General features: G+C 38.4%; 1 protein-coding gene across 5 annotated transcripts in view; it reads left to right on the top strand.

The window, feature by feature from the left end:
- MAGI2 (membrane associated guanylate kinase, WW and PDZ domain containing 2) overlaps positions 1-15,601 on the top strand; it is a 1,340,829-nt gene that overhangs the window by 455,030 nt on the left and 870,198 nt on the right. The gene's annotated exons all lie outside the window — the stretch shown is intronic.

Below are 15,601 nucleotides of genomic sequence, written 5' to 3'. Positions count from 1 at the left end.
AATGAAAAAAAAAACTTAAGCTTTTGAATTTTAAAAACTTAATTCATAATTGAGAATGCAAAAAATAGAAAAGGTCAGTAGCTTGGTTGCTTTGAAGTAGGAGCTTACAAGCATGGAGCACAGCCCTGTGACCCCACTGTAATTCTCCTTGTTTAAGCTCTTGCTTTTGGTTTTTCTGTCACATCATCTAAAATCTAAGCTACCAACATAACTGAGAATCCGAATTGTCGAGAGCTTCTTTATCTGTAGGATATAGTGGGCTACTCTGAGATTGATAAACAATCCCCAAATCTCAGTGTTTTAAGCAGCAGTCCTTTATTTCTTACTCTCTCTACATCCCATTGTGTTTCTATAGGGGCTGCATCGCACTGCGGATCTCACTCTGGGGATGAGGGGGCCCCGGGTTCAGAGAAGTCCCACCATCTGGAATGTTGCCTGTCATGGCAGAAGAGGAAGAGGGCAGGGAGATTTGTGCACTGACTCCTAAGTGCTTTTTCCTAGAAGTGACACATACCACTTGCACTAACTTAATGACAAGAGCAATCATATGACTGCAATTTTAAGAGAGCAAGGAACTGTGATCTTGCTTAATGTGAGAAGGAGGAGAGGGATCAGAAACCATGTACATTTGTAATGTCTGCTGCATATGATAAATGTAGCCACTCTCCCTTTTTTCCTAATCAATTCCAATTATTGGATCAACAAAAATCTACAATTAATCTGAGCCTCTGTTTTTGCAACTGCCTACAAGAATGATTGCCACTCTTCCTTTATGGTCTTTTTAGTGTGACCGACAAGTCCCAACTACACATGACTGGAGTGGGTCATAGCTTTATTTCTGTGTTTAGTTTTATTTTATGGGGTCCAACTCCCTACTAATCAACCATTGCTTCAACATTAATAACACACATACTTCATGGTCATTTTTTTCTTCAACTGCTATCTGCAAGTAGAACCATATTTTTTCATTTTGTTCAATATCAAAATAGATATTCTTGTTTGCACTGACATTTTTTGCAATGATAAACTTCAGTGCCCATTCAAAATTTCTGTATTTCCTTACTAACTGCTCAGATAAAACATTCATCCCCACCATTCACACCTTAAGTATTTAAATGAGGAGAACAGGAAAGAAGATTGGATTGGCTGTCCTGTTAGGATCTCCCATTATTAGGGAAATGTAATTAAGAGGATTCCAATGCACATTGAGAATTGTGAGAGAAAATTATGTGTAGTATGAAATCAATAAGGACATATGATTAAACCCAGATAGTATACCCAATTATAAGTAATGAATTAAAAAAATAATGAATGTATTTTTCTTATGTTTCCTATATTTTGAAGCACTGTGCAACGAGTTCATGTTTATAATTGTATCCAGAAGATCTTCAAATACCATTTTGGACTTCCCTGCAGCATTTGAAAATATTAATCGTGTTTCAACCCAGTAATCAATGGGTTGATTAATCCATTAAATTTGCCCATCCTTGTGTTTTCTGAAGGTCTTCATGAAGAGAAAGACAGAGCTGCACCTAGTGTTTGCTTTTTAAATTTTTAATTAACATTATTTGTATGGAAGCTAATGAGCTAATTTCTGTGCTAACTTACTGGTTGTGAGTTCATCAAAGAAAACCCTGAAGAAAAGCAACCCCTTTCACACATGCTGGATGGTTTTAGTGAATTGTTTTGAGATCTTTACCTTTTTTCAGTGGTGCTAAGTTTATAGATAGTCAAGAAATATGTACTGAACTTCATTAGCCAAAGTAAGTAGTTTGTTTATGCTTTTCTGCATTGTTGGGGACTGATACTTTGGTCTGTGAAAATGGAAATCCTATGGAATACCATAAACTTTTAAACATTTTCTTCTCTGATCCATACTTATTAGTAAGCCTCAGTTATATTCAGCTAACAATTAAAATGAACACTATTCAGTAACAAGCACTCTGCTGGTGAGAAGACCTAAAACTGATAGCAGAGGACAAACAAGTGGTTGACAGAGGTGAGGTCTGGTGGTGGGGTTATGGGTGAAATAGAAAAACGAGAAGAAAAGTGATGTCAAGGAATTTAGCCTGTTCTCACATGAAAGCCCTAATATTTAGATGAGCACATTCACTTGATAAATTAAGCTTATTTTACCCTGAATTTGTGGGCATCTGTTGGAGGATCTACTCCAGGTCTTACCCTTTGCAGGAGGCTGAATAATGGCCACTCAAAGATGCCCATGTCCTAATCCCCAGAACCTGTGAATACATGATCTTATATAGTAAAAATGGGGTTTGGGGTGCCTTGGTGGCTCAGTTGGTTAAGCGTCTGACTCTGGATCTCGGTTCAGATCATGGTCTTGTGGTTTGTGAGATCGAGCCCTGCATTGGACTCTGTGCTGCTAGTGTGGAGCCAGCTTGGAATTCTCTCTCTCCCTCTCTCTCTGCCACTCCCCTGCTTGTGCATGCTCCCACATGCACTCTCTTTCTCTCTAAAAACAAATAAATAAGAACTTTAAAAATTTTTGGGCTTGCAGACAAATGTGATTAAAGAAAAATTAAAAGATCTTGGGATGAGCAATTTTTCCTAGATTATCTGAGGTGGAACTGATGTAGTTATAATGGTCCTTATAAAAGGGACTTGGGAGGAATCAACAGAGTATCCTATGTGACTATGGGAGTAGAAATAGTAGTTACACATTCTGAAGAGGAAGAAAGGGGCCATGAACTAAAGAATGCAGGTGGCTACCTGAAGCTGAAAACTCCTAGTCCCCAGAACAAACTAGCCCTGCTGACACCTTAATCTGACCAGGAAAAACAGATTTTGGATTCCTAATACCAGAATGATGAGAAAATCGGACCATCTGGGTGGCTCAGTTGGTTAAGTGTCCAACTTCTGCTCGGGTCATGATCTCATGGTTTGTGTGTTCGAGCCCCACATCGGCCTCTGCACTGACAGTGCAGAGCCTGCTCAGATCTTGTCTCCCTCTCTCTGTGCCCCTCCTCCCCCCCTCAAAAATAGATAAACATTAAAAAATTTTAAAAAAAAAGAAAAGAAATTGTCATTGTTTTGAGTCACTAAGTTTCTAGTAATTTGTTGTGACGATGATGGCAAATTATTAATGCAGTCTCAATAATAAATTGAAATAAGAATCTATTATTTTTTTAAAGTTTGTTTTGAGAGATAGAAAAAGAGAGCAAACAGGGGAGGGGCAGAGAGAGAGAGAGAGAGACAGAAAATACCAAGCAGGCTGGGCTCTGTCTGCCCAGAGCCCGATGTAGAGCTTGAACTCACAAACTGTGAGATCACGACCTGAATGGAAATCAAGAGTTCGACACTTAAGTGACTGAGCCACCCAGGCTCATTGAAATAAGAATCTATTATGATAAGAATGAACTTATGATGGTAAAGTAATTTAGATTGTCACCAAAGTATCTTAAACTCAGTATTTTAAAATGCCTTCTACACATAGCCACTTTGAAATGTTGACTTCTCTTAGTTTCTAAATTTTCTGATTTCTGACTTTTCTTATTTTCTATATTCTTTTTAGTTGTATCTCAAGTTTTGTTCTTAAGATAATGTCTCCCCATTCTTAATTGTCTCCTGCCATTATATGCAAAACATTTTAAGTTTTAGAATTAGCTTTCCCATTAAATTCTGCATTTATAAAATCATTCTTTTAAATTCCTTTGAGAATGTCTTTTTAACCTCTGGGAGAGCTTATTAGCATTGTTTTTTTAAAGTAAGAAAAGTATTAACATTTATTAATTTATAGTCATTTGATGGTATCTCTTAATTTCACTGTAAATCAGAGGGACCATCTGGCAGTCATGACCTACACACGGGAGGACAACACATGCAGTGAATCTCTGATTGAGCTTAGGAATCTCATTGTCAATTCCATCTTCAAACTTTGTCTTTGTTTAATTTTTCTTTCAGTATAAATAATGACCATTACTGTTCTTCTAAGTACATTCCTATTAGAGCAGAAGTTTTCTGAAAAACAAATCTTAAATGGTAAAACTCTGATCTATAATCTTCAAGGTAGAAGCATCAAATGCCATTTTTTGGTTTAATCATTCAGCACGTGTTTGTTTATTGAGTACCTAGCCAAGAACCTTGCTTCTATTCCATTGAATTGATCATATTTCAAATTCCTGGGGAGTACAAGTAACTTTACTCATGACTAGAGCCCAAGGGAACAGTCTCAAATGTTCCTTTGCCAGTTACCTAAACTGTGCCGGTATATAAAACCTGATTAACCAATGTCCTATTTAACTTTAAGAGGAATGAACCTTCAAGTTCACATGGTATTTCTAGTTCATGAGCTTTTATTAATTAGTGTCTGGATAAAACTAGAAAGAACCTCATAACTGCACATGTCAAATGAGTCCATAATTAATGTTCTAAAAGGGACTTTGTTGTCATAGTCCAGTTGATGGATTTTTCCTGCTGGTGGGGTGACAGGCCCCATCTGCCTCTCATCTATGCATTGAAATAATTTTTCTCTAGAGTTTCAGGCAGCACATAAAATCCCAGGCACTTTTACTAACTAATGTCAGTAGAAGGAACCATTTGCTATGTTTACTTTTTGAAATGTGGAAATTCTATGGTATATATTATTAATAGGTAGAAATAAACATGAATTTATTCTTTTTTTCTAAAAAAAGAAAATTCATGAGGAAGGAAAAAAAACAATATAATTCAGAGTTAATTTTAATAAATAAGTTTCTAACTTGTTTAAAATTTGTTCCATGAGTATAATTAGCAAAACTTTGTAAATTCAGCGTTTTTCTAAAATGTTAGCATACAAAACACTTAGGTATTGCAGAAGCCGTCAGTGTGCTGTAGTTAACAGTTATGAACTAACATGAGTACAATCCTCTGAACTTCCTTATCATTTAAATACATCAGAAAATTTGGCTTTGAAAATAATGCCTTGGAGAAAACCGCCAGAGGATTAGCAGAACGGAGTCTCCGGAGTCAAGCGCAGACTAGAGGCCCACGGAAGAGGGTAGGAAGGGCGGCGAGGCGGTGCGCGCTCCACGGACTGGCGGGAGGGAGCCTGGGCGGAGGGGCGGCTCGCCGGCCAAGCAGAGCCCCCGAGTCTGGCTGGCAAAAGCGGAGGGGCCTGACGGACTGTGTTCCGACAGCAAGCGCGACTTAGCGTCTGGGAGGTCATAAGTTAACAGCTCTGCTCGGAAAGCGGGAAGGCTGGAGGACAAAGGGAGGGAGAGCTGCTGAGCCCCCGGACGGCAGAGCTCAGCTTGGCGGGGAACAAAGGCGCCAGCGCCATCTCCCCCGCCCATCCCCCAGCCAAAATCCCAAAGGGAACCAGTTCCTGCCAGGGAACTTGCTCGCTCCGCGCAAACACCCAACTCTGTGCTTCTGCAGAGCCAAACCTCCGGCAGCGGATCTGACTCCCTCCCGCTGCCACAGGGCTCCTCCTGAAGTGGATCACCTAAGGAGAAGCGAGCTAAGCCTGCCCCGCCACCCCCCGTGCACCTTGCCTACCCACCCCAGCTAATACGCCAGATCCCCAGCAACACAAGCCTGGCAGTGTGCAAGTAGCCCAGACGGGACACGCCACCCCACAGTGAATCCTGCCCCTAGGAGAGGGGAAGAGAAGGCACACACCAGTCTGACTGTGGCCCCAGCAGTGGGCTGGGGCAGACATCGGGTCGGACTGCGGCCCCTCCCACTAACTCCAGTTATACACCACAGCACAGGGGAAGTGCCCTGCAGGTCCTCTCCAAAATGACCAAACGGAAGAATTCCCCTCAGAAGAATCTCCAGGAAATAACAACAGCTAATGAACTGATCCAAAAGGATTTAAATAATATAACAGAAAGTGAATTTAGAATAATAGTCATAAAATTAATCGCTGGGCTTGAAAACAGTATACAGGACAGCAGAGAATCTCTTGCCACAAAGATCGAGGGACTAAGGAACAGTCAGGAGGAGCTGAAAAACGCTTTAAACGAATTGCAAAACAAAATGGAATCCACGATGGCTCGGCTTGAAGAGGCAGAGGAGAGAATAGGTGAACTAGAAGATAAAGTTATGGAGAAAGAGGAAGCTGAAAGAAAGAGAGATAAAAAAATCCAGGAGTATGAGGGGAAAATTAGAGAACTAAGTGATACACTAAAAAAAAATAATATACGCATAATTGGTATCCCAGAGGAGGAAGAGAGAGGGAAGGGTGCTGAAGGGGTACTTGAACAAATTATAGCTGAGAACTTCCCTGAACTGGGGAAGGAAAAAGGCATTGAAATCCAAGAGGCACAGAGAACTCCCTTCAGACGTAACTTGAATCGATCTTCTGCACGACATATCATAGTGAAAATGGCAAAATACAAGGATAAAGAGAAAATTCTGAAAGCAGCAAGGGATAAACGTGCCCTCACATATAAAGGGAGACCTATAAGACTCGTGACTGATCTCTCCTTTGAAACTTGGCAGGCCAGAAAGGCTTGGCACGATATCTACAGTGTGCTAAACAGAAAAAATATGCAGCCGAGAATCCTTTATCCAGCAAGTCTGTCATTTAGAATAGAAGGAGAGATAAAGGTCTTCCCAAACAAACAAAAACTGAAGGAATTTGTCACCACGAAACCAGCCCTACAAGAGATCCTAAGGGGGATCCTGTGAGACAAAGTACCAGAGACATCACTACAAGCATAAAACATACAGACATCACAATGACTCTAAACCCATATCTTTCTATAATAACACTGAATGTAAATGGATTAAATGCGCCAACTAAAAGACATAGGGTATCAGAATGGATAAAAAAACAAGACCCATCTATTTGCTGTCTACAAGAGACACATTTCAGATCTGAGGACACCTTTAGATTGAGAGTGAGGGGATGGAGAACTATTTATCATGCTACTGGAAGCCAAAAGAAAGCTGGAGTAGCCATACTTATATCAGACAAACTAGACTTTAAATTAAAGGCTGTAACAAGAGATGAAGAAGGGCATTATATAATAATCACAGGGTCTATCCACCAGGAAGAGCTAACTATTATAAATGTCTATGCGCCAAATACCCGAGCCCCCAGATATATAAAACAATTACTCATAAACATAAGCAACCTCATTGATAAGAATGTGGTCATTGCAGGGGACTTTAACACCCCACTTACAGAAATGGATAGATCATCTAGACACACAGTCAATAAAGAAACAAGGGCCCTGAATGATACATTGGATCAGATGGACTTGACAGATATATTTAGAACTCTGCATCCCAAAGCAACAGAATATACTTTCTTCTCAAGTGCACATGGAACATTCTCCAAGATAGATCATATACTGGGTCACAAAACAGCCCTTCATAAGTTTACAAGAATTGAAATTATACCATGCATACTTTCAGACCACAATGCTATGAAGCTTGAAATCAACCACAGGAAAAAGTCTGGAAAACCTCCAAAAGCATGGAGGTTAAAGAACACCCTACTAACGAATGAGTGGGTCAACCAGGCAATTAGAGAAGAAATTAAAACATATATGGAAACAAACGAAAATGAAAATACAACAATCCAAACGCTCTGGGATGCAGCGAAGGCAGTCCTGAGAGGAAAATACATTGCAATCCAGGCCTATCTCAAGAAACAAGAAAAATCCCAAATACAAAATCTAACAGCACACCTAAAGGAAATAGAAGCAGAACAGCAAAGGCAGCCTAAACCCAGCAGAAGAAGAGAAATAATAAAGATCAGAGCAGAAATAAACAATATAGAATCTAAAAAAACTGTAGAGCAGATCAACGAAACCAAGAGTTGGTTTTTTGAAAAAATAAACAAAATTGACAAACCTCTAGCCAGGCTTCTCAAAAAGAAAAGGGAGATGACCCAAATAGATAAAATCATGAATGAAAATGGAATGATTACAACCAATCCCTCAGAGATACAAACAATTATCAGGGAATACTATGAAAAATTATATGCCAGCAAATTGGACAACCTGGAAGAAATGGACAAATTTCTAAACACCCACACTCTTCCAAAACTCAATCAGGAGGAAATAGAAAGCTTGAACAGACCCATAACCAGCGAAGAAATTGAATCGGTTATCAAAAATCTCCCAACAAATAAGAGTCCAGGACCAGATGGCTTCCCAGGGGAGTTCTACCAGACATTTAAAGCAGAGATAATACCTATCCTTCTCAAGCTATTCCAAGAAATAGAAAGGGAAGGAAAACTTCCAGACTCATTCTATGAAGCCAGTATTACTTTGATTCCTAAACCAGACAGAGACCCAGTAAAAAAAGAGAACTACAGGCCAATATCCCTGATGAATATGGATGCAAAAATTCTTAATAAGATACTAGCTAATCGAATTCAACAGCATATAAAAAGAATTATTCACCATGATCAAGTGGGATTCATTCCTGGGATGCAGGGCTGGTTCAACATTCGCAAATCGATCAACGTGATACATCACATTAACAAAAAAAAAGAGAAGAACCATATGATCCTGTCAATCGATGCAGAAAAGGCCTTTGACAAAATCCAGCACCCTTTCTTAATAAAAACCCTTGAGAAAGTCGGGATAGAAGGAACATACTTAAAGATCATAAAGGCCATTTATGAAAAGCCCACAGCTAACATCATCCTCAACGGGGAAAAACTGAGAGCTTTTTCCCTGAGATCAGGAACACGACAGGGATGCCCACTGTCACCGCTGCTGTTTAATATAGTGCTGGAAGTTCTAGCATCAGCAATCAGACAACAAAAGGAAATCAAAGGCATCAAAATTGGCAAAGATGAAGTCAAGCTTTCGCTTTTTGCAGATGACATGATATTATACATGGAAAATCCGATAGACTCCACCAAAAGTCTGCTAGAACTGATACATGAATTCAGCAAAGTTGCAGGATACAAAATCAATGTGCAGAAATCAGTTGCATTCTTATACACTAACAATGAAGCAACAGAAAGACAAATGAAGAAACTGATCCCATTCACAATTGCACCAAGTAGCATAAAATACCTAGGAATAAATCTAACCAAAGATGTAAAAGATCTGTATGCTGAAAACTATAGAAAGCTTATGCAGGTAATTGAAGAAGATATAAAGAAATGGAAAGACATTCCCTGCTCATGGATTGGAAGAATAAATATTGTCAAAATGTCAACACTACCCAAAGCTATCTACACATTCAATGCAATCCCAATCAAAATTGTACCAGCATTCTTCTCGAAACTAGAGCAAGCAATCCTAAAATTCATATGGAACCACAAAAGGCCCCGAATAGCCAAAGTAATTTTGAAGAAGAAGACCAAAGCAGGAGGCATCACAATCCCAGACTTTAGCCTCTACTACAAAGCTGTCATCATCAAGACAGCATGGTATTGGCATAAAAACAGACACATAGACCAATGGAATAGAATAGAAACCCCAGAACTAGACCCACAAACGTATGGCCAACTCATCTTTGACAAAGCAGGAAAGAACATCCAATGGAAAAAAGACAGTCTCTTTAACAAATGGTGCTGGGAGAACTGGACAGCAACATGCAGAAGGTTGAAACTAGACCACTTTCTCACACCATTCACAAAAATAAACTCAAAATGGATAAAGGACCTGAATGTGAGACAGGAAACCATCAAAACCTTAGAGGAGAAAGCAGGAAAAGACCTCTCTGACCTCAGCCGTAGCAATCTCTTACTCGGCACATCCCCAAAGGCAAGGGAATTAAAAGCAAAAGTGAATTACTGGGACCTTATGAAGATAAAAAGCTTCTGCACAGCAAAGGAAACAACCAACAAAACTAAAAGGCAACCAACGGAATGGGAAAAGATATTTGCAAATGACACATCGGACAAAGGGCTAGTATCCAAAATCTATAAAGAGCTCATCAAACTCCACACCCGAAAAACAAATAACCCAGTGAAGAAATGGGCAGAAAACATGAATAGACACTTCTCTAAAGAAGACATCCGGATGGCCAACAGGCACATGAAAAGATGTTCAACGTCGCTCCTTATCAGGGAAATACAAATCAAAACCACACTCAGATATCACCTCACGCCAGTCAGAGTGGCCAAAATGAAGAAATCAGGAGACTATAGATGCTGGAGAGGATGTGGAGAAACAGGAACCCTCTTGCACTGTTGGTGGGAATGCAAATTGGTGCAGCCGCTCTGGAAAGCAGTGTGGAGGTTCCTCAGAAAATTAAAAATAGACCTACCCTATGACCCAGCAATAGCACTGCTAGGAATTTATCCAAGGGATACAGGAGTACTGATGCATAGGGGCACCTGTACCCCAATGTTTATAGCGGCACGCTCAACAATAGCCAAATTATGGAAAGAGCCTAAATGTCCATCAACTGATGAATGGATAAAGAAATTGTGGTTTATATACACAATGGAATACTACGTGGCAATGAGAAAAAATGAAATATGGCCTTTTGTAGCAACATGGATGGAACTGGAGAGTGTGATGCTAAGTGAAATAAGCCATACAGAGAAAGACAGATACCATATGGTTTCACTCTTATGTGGATCCTGAGAAACATAACAGAAACCCATGGGGGAGGGGAAGGAAAAAAAAAAAAAAAAAGAGGTTAGAGTGGGAGAGAGCCAAAGCATTAGAGACTGTTAAAAACTGAGAACAAACTGAGGGTTGATGGGGGGTGGGAGGGAGGGCAGGGTGGGAGGGAGGGCAGGGTGGGTGATGGGTATTGAGGAGGGCACCTTTTGGGATGAGCACTGGGTGTTGTATGGAAACCAATTTGACAGTAAATTTCATATATTAAAAAATAAAAAAAAATAAATAAAAGAAAATAATGCCTTGGCCTTCTGGATAAGATTCAGAATTGGAGAAAGGAGAAAGGATCTGTAAACAAATTTAATGTTGATTTAATTAATATAGACCATCTATATTTTTGAAGTTATTTAAAATATGTATATTTTTAAAAGATAGATTCCCTTCATGGGCAGGTAGGTTAAGAAATCATTTAATCCAATCCTACCTGTGTTTCTGCCCCCATTCAAGAGTCTTTACCCATATCCCATCCCCTTCTCTGATACTAGGTTGATATTAGGGCTAGAATCTCGTGGACAGAGTAGAGAATTGAAGTGCAAGGTAATTGCATTTTCACCTTGATTTTACCACTAACCTCCTGGATAAACAGGAACCAGGCATTTGTAATCTAGGCATTCTTAATATCTGGAATAGCCATTGGTTTATTTCCCGTGAACCTGGAAAAAAACATTAGAAATTATCTAGATTAGAACCCTGATTTTATAGAAACAGTTTTGAACTCAGTTCAAAATCACTAAGTGAAGGTGGAGAAACGAAGATCTAGAGAATTTAAGTAGTTCAACTAAGACTACTTAGCTCTGTACTAGGAGACAGACACCAGAGCCTAGGTTTTCTGATGCCCGTCTCGCTCTTTTCATCATCATAGTGTGCTTCCCATAATGAAAAGTACTTTTGTACTTTTTGATCATAAAGCTATGACATGTTAAAACCCATTTTGAAGTGTGCCTGGGCATACAACTTATTTCCTATAAACCACTGTTTAAGGGATGAGATTTAGTACAAGGTTGTCTTTCTTAGTGTTACAATAGTAAGGACATAGGGAAGGCAGTGTTGGGTTTGTCTCACGATTCTCACTGCATGACTACTGAACTATAAATTACCATCAGAATATCACTCAGGTTGGATGCATCCACCTTTGCAAAACAATCGCCCTTCTTTTTTGCCAGCTCCCCCCACTATATATATATATATATATATATACATATATATATATATATATATATACACACATACACATACACATTCTATTTATTCAAATTACAAAAAGAAATTATTCCTTTTTCTATTTATAATGTAAGTACCAGGGAGGAAAATAAATTGTTTACTCATCTGTTGGTATATTTACTTCCTTACAGCCAGTCTCATTCAATTAAAAAAAAAGGCTCATAAAGAGGCTTTAAATGTTATTAGTCCATTATATGTGAAGATTATTTAAAAATTTTATTTAACAAGATTTTTTTCCTGAATATGTGACTAGGAGTAAGCATGAGTAGGAAGGACAAAGGGGATATGGAAGGGGAGGGAGGAGTAAAGGAGGACAGGAACAGAATGGGTGGCAACGGGCAATGGGGAGACTGCACGCAACTACAGACCATTCTGTGTGCTCACAGTTGGGCTCAAAGATGACCCTATACTTATTGTTCATTGCTTTAGCCATTTGCATTTGCCTCAAATTTGCAGCAGGTTTACAAAGAATTCTTTGAACTAAGGAGGAAAATATGTAGAGCACACACCTAAAACATATTTGTATAGTTCCTACTTTGCACAAGGCGTTATACTGAGTTCTAAGAGGGAGAAAATCCACAAATAATAAGCAGACCCTGCCTTTTCATTTCCTCAAGGATCTTAGAAATTAATATGAAAAGAAGTCATGAGGAAAAATAAATTACAATAAAAAGGTTAAAATGATTAATGATTAATGAGAGAGAAGCTCATCTGAAATCTTATCCAGTGAGAAATAGAATTAGGGCAGAGGTGAAGAGGAAAACAGTTATGAAAGTTGAACTGAATTTCAAAGGATGGTGAAGATTTGTGTACACAAAATGGAAAGTGTGAGGAGAAGCATATCTCAGTCAAAACAACTGAGTGTTTTAAAAGACAGAATAGTACAAAGGTATTGAGAATACAAAGTGAACAGCAATAGTTTAACTAGAGCAATGGTCAAATATTTTGGCCTCAGGTCACCTTTCCACTCTTTTTTTACAACTTTATTGAGATATACTTGACATATAACATTATGTAAGTTTAGGGTGTACAACCTAATGATTTGATACGCATATATACCACAGTAAGGTTACATGATCACCTAACAAAGTTACCTTTTTTTGTTGTTTATTTTGTGGTGAGAACATTTATGACCACTCTTAGCAACTTTCAGGTATACAATACACTATTGGTAACTATAATCACCCAGCTTTACATTAGATGCTCAGAACCAATTCATCTTAAAACTTTGTACCCTCTTACCACCTTCATTCATATCCCAGTGCCCCACTCCTATGCTTGGCAACCACCAATCCACTCTGTTTCTAGGAGTTTGTAGTTTTTTAGATTCTACACGCCAGTGAGATTATTCAGTATTTGTCTTTCTCTGTCTGATTTATTTCACTTAGCATAATCTTCTCAAGGTTTATTGGCATAGGCACAAATGGCAGGATTTCCTTTTTTTTTTTTTTATGGCACAATAATATACATACGTATATATCACATTTTTCACCATTCTTAATTATTTAGGCTCCCAGAAATCTTTCTATGGGTTATATTTATCAATATTTGCTGTGTTAGAAATTAAAACTGATCATCTCTAAAAATATTTATTGGGGCGCCTGATGGCTTAGCTGGTTAAGCATTGACTTCAGCTCAGGTAATGATCTCACAGTTTGTGAGTTCTAGCCCCTGTCGGTCTCTGTGTTGACAACTGAGAGACTGGATCCTGCTTCAGATTCTGTGTCTCCTTCTCTCTCTGCCCATCCTCCTCTTGTGCTGTCTCTCTCAAAAATAAATAAACATTTAAATTTTTTTAATAAAATTAAAAATATTTATTAATTTATTTAAATAACACTAGTAACCTATTACATTTGAACATAATTAATATACCATTTTTAAAATAACTATATTTTCCAGAGCAAAATGTTTTTTTAAACTCTATTATCTGGATTAATAGAAGCAGGATTAATGAATGGTCATATTTATTTCTGCCTTCAGTCTGTTGAAAAATCACACCTCATGAATTTCTGGAAAACGTCATTGTACATTCATAAAAGTTTAAAAAGCACATAACATTATTTTTTAAAAAAAGCACACAACTTAGAATAAAAATCGTTTTGACTGTGCAGTGGTCCCCAGACCACACTTGAAGACCTGCCTGATTAGAGAGTAGTACATAGGAAGCATTAATATATAGGCATAGGGAGAGAAATGAATGGAAAGTTCAAAAATAGTGCTATCTACAAAACTTTCTAGAAAAGCATAGAAATTCCATACATTGGTAGAAATAGGACCAATTTCCCAAACTTTAAAACTGCATCAGATATCATAGCCTGACTTTCCAGACCATGCAGGTAAATATCTAGGAAACAGCAATCTTACTTATTCTTAATACCAGATATTGTTTTATATTTTATAAAATGCCTCAAGGTCATGCCAGAGGGATGGAGAAAACACTATGATCAATCCTGAACAGTACAATGCCAACTGCATTCCCCACTGCGGTTGTAGCCAATCTAATTTGGAATGTTTAAAAGGGAACACCCTGAATTACTTGAAAACAAAAGTATGTCCAATCCAGATTTGACCTTTGGCCAAAAGCCAAAACTCTCATTTTCCTTTAAGGTTAATTTCATCGGGCAAATCACATATCAATAAAAACACTCTTTACCATCTGGCTTTCAAAGGGCGCCTCCCACCTGAAAAGCACAATCCCAAGGCATGACCCTGAAATAAAAACAATTGCACTTTGAATCTGGACTGTAACTAAGCTTTGTTCCAAAAATATAATGTAAGGGGAATTTCAGCAAGCATGCCAGTAGGGGGAACTGTTATTCAACAAATAATAATAGGACTGGGCTTTTCCTGGACAGTAGGCACAGACCATGGAGAGTCAGATAGATTCTCATGGTTTAACTTTGTGATGAGCTGACTGATACAGAGTCTTCCTTGTTTTTCCTTAATGATTATCTTTGTCTAACTTTAAAAAGTCACATTTCTTCATGGTCAAAGGAAGAAGTTGTTTCCAACGTAGTTAAAGATTATGACTCTGGCTGGATGCACATGTATTAGAATATTAAGATGTGATGAAGAGTGACAAATCCCATATAATAATTGGCTGTTTGGGTATGATTATTTGTGCTGGTTTCTGATTACCAGCTATCAGAAAGCCTTGTTACTGATTAAAGTTTTCTAAGGCAGAGTTTCAGAAACCACGTACAAGGACCACCTACATTAGAATCTCCAGAAGAGCTTTTTGGCAATGCAAATTAAGGTCCCACCCAACCCACTAAATTAGAATCTTTGGAGGTTGAACACAAGAAGACCTGTGTTTTAAAAAGTTCTCCCAAGTGGTTTTATTCATGACAAAGTAGAGAAGCCATTTTTTATCATATCTTTAGAAGCAAGGAATAGAAGAAAGGTAGCATAAACGCTGACCAGATAATATTAGCATAAAAAGAATGAACTGAAGCCCATAGCCAGCAATTTGTTTGTTTGTTTGTTTTCCCTTAAGCCTCTTTCTAATGACCCTCCACTTTCCTAGAGATGAGTTGGGGAGGATAAATTGAAGACACAGAGACATGGAATTCTGAGAATCAAGAACCCAAGATTTCACATTGTAATCAACTTTAAAACCTAAATGCCCTCAGGAGTGTCAGAAACAGTCAATCAGCCTGCCCCTGAGTCCATACCATATTATGCCTGGTGGAAATCAGGAGCTTAGGAACCAAACAAGCCTCTTGCTTTTCAGGGACATGTCACAATGAAAAGTTGAATGGCAAACACCTTACAACTTTCAAATCTTATGTAATACAACAGTTAAGCAACATGGTATTTTGGATTTGCCTCTT

Source organism: Panthera onca, chromosome A2 (genome assembly GCF_046562875.1).
Source record: "Panthera onca isolate mPanOnc1 chromosome A2, mPanOnc1 haplotype 2, whole genome shotgun sequence".
Classification (NCBI taxonomy): Eukaryota; Metazoa; Chordata; class Mammalia; order Carnivora; family Felidae; genus Panthera; species Panthera onca.
This window is presented reverse-complemented; position numbering and strand designations above follow the sequence as displayed.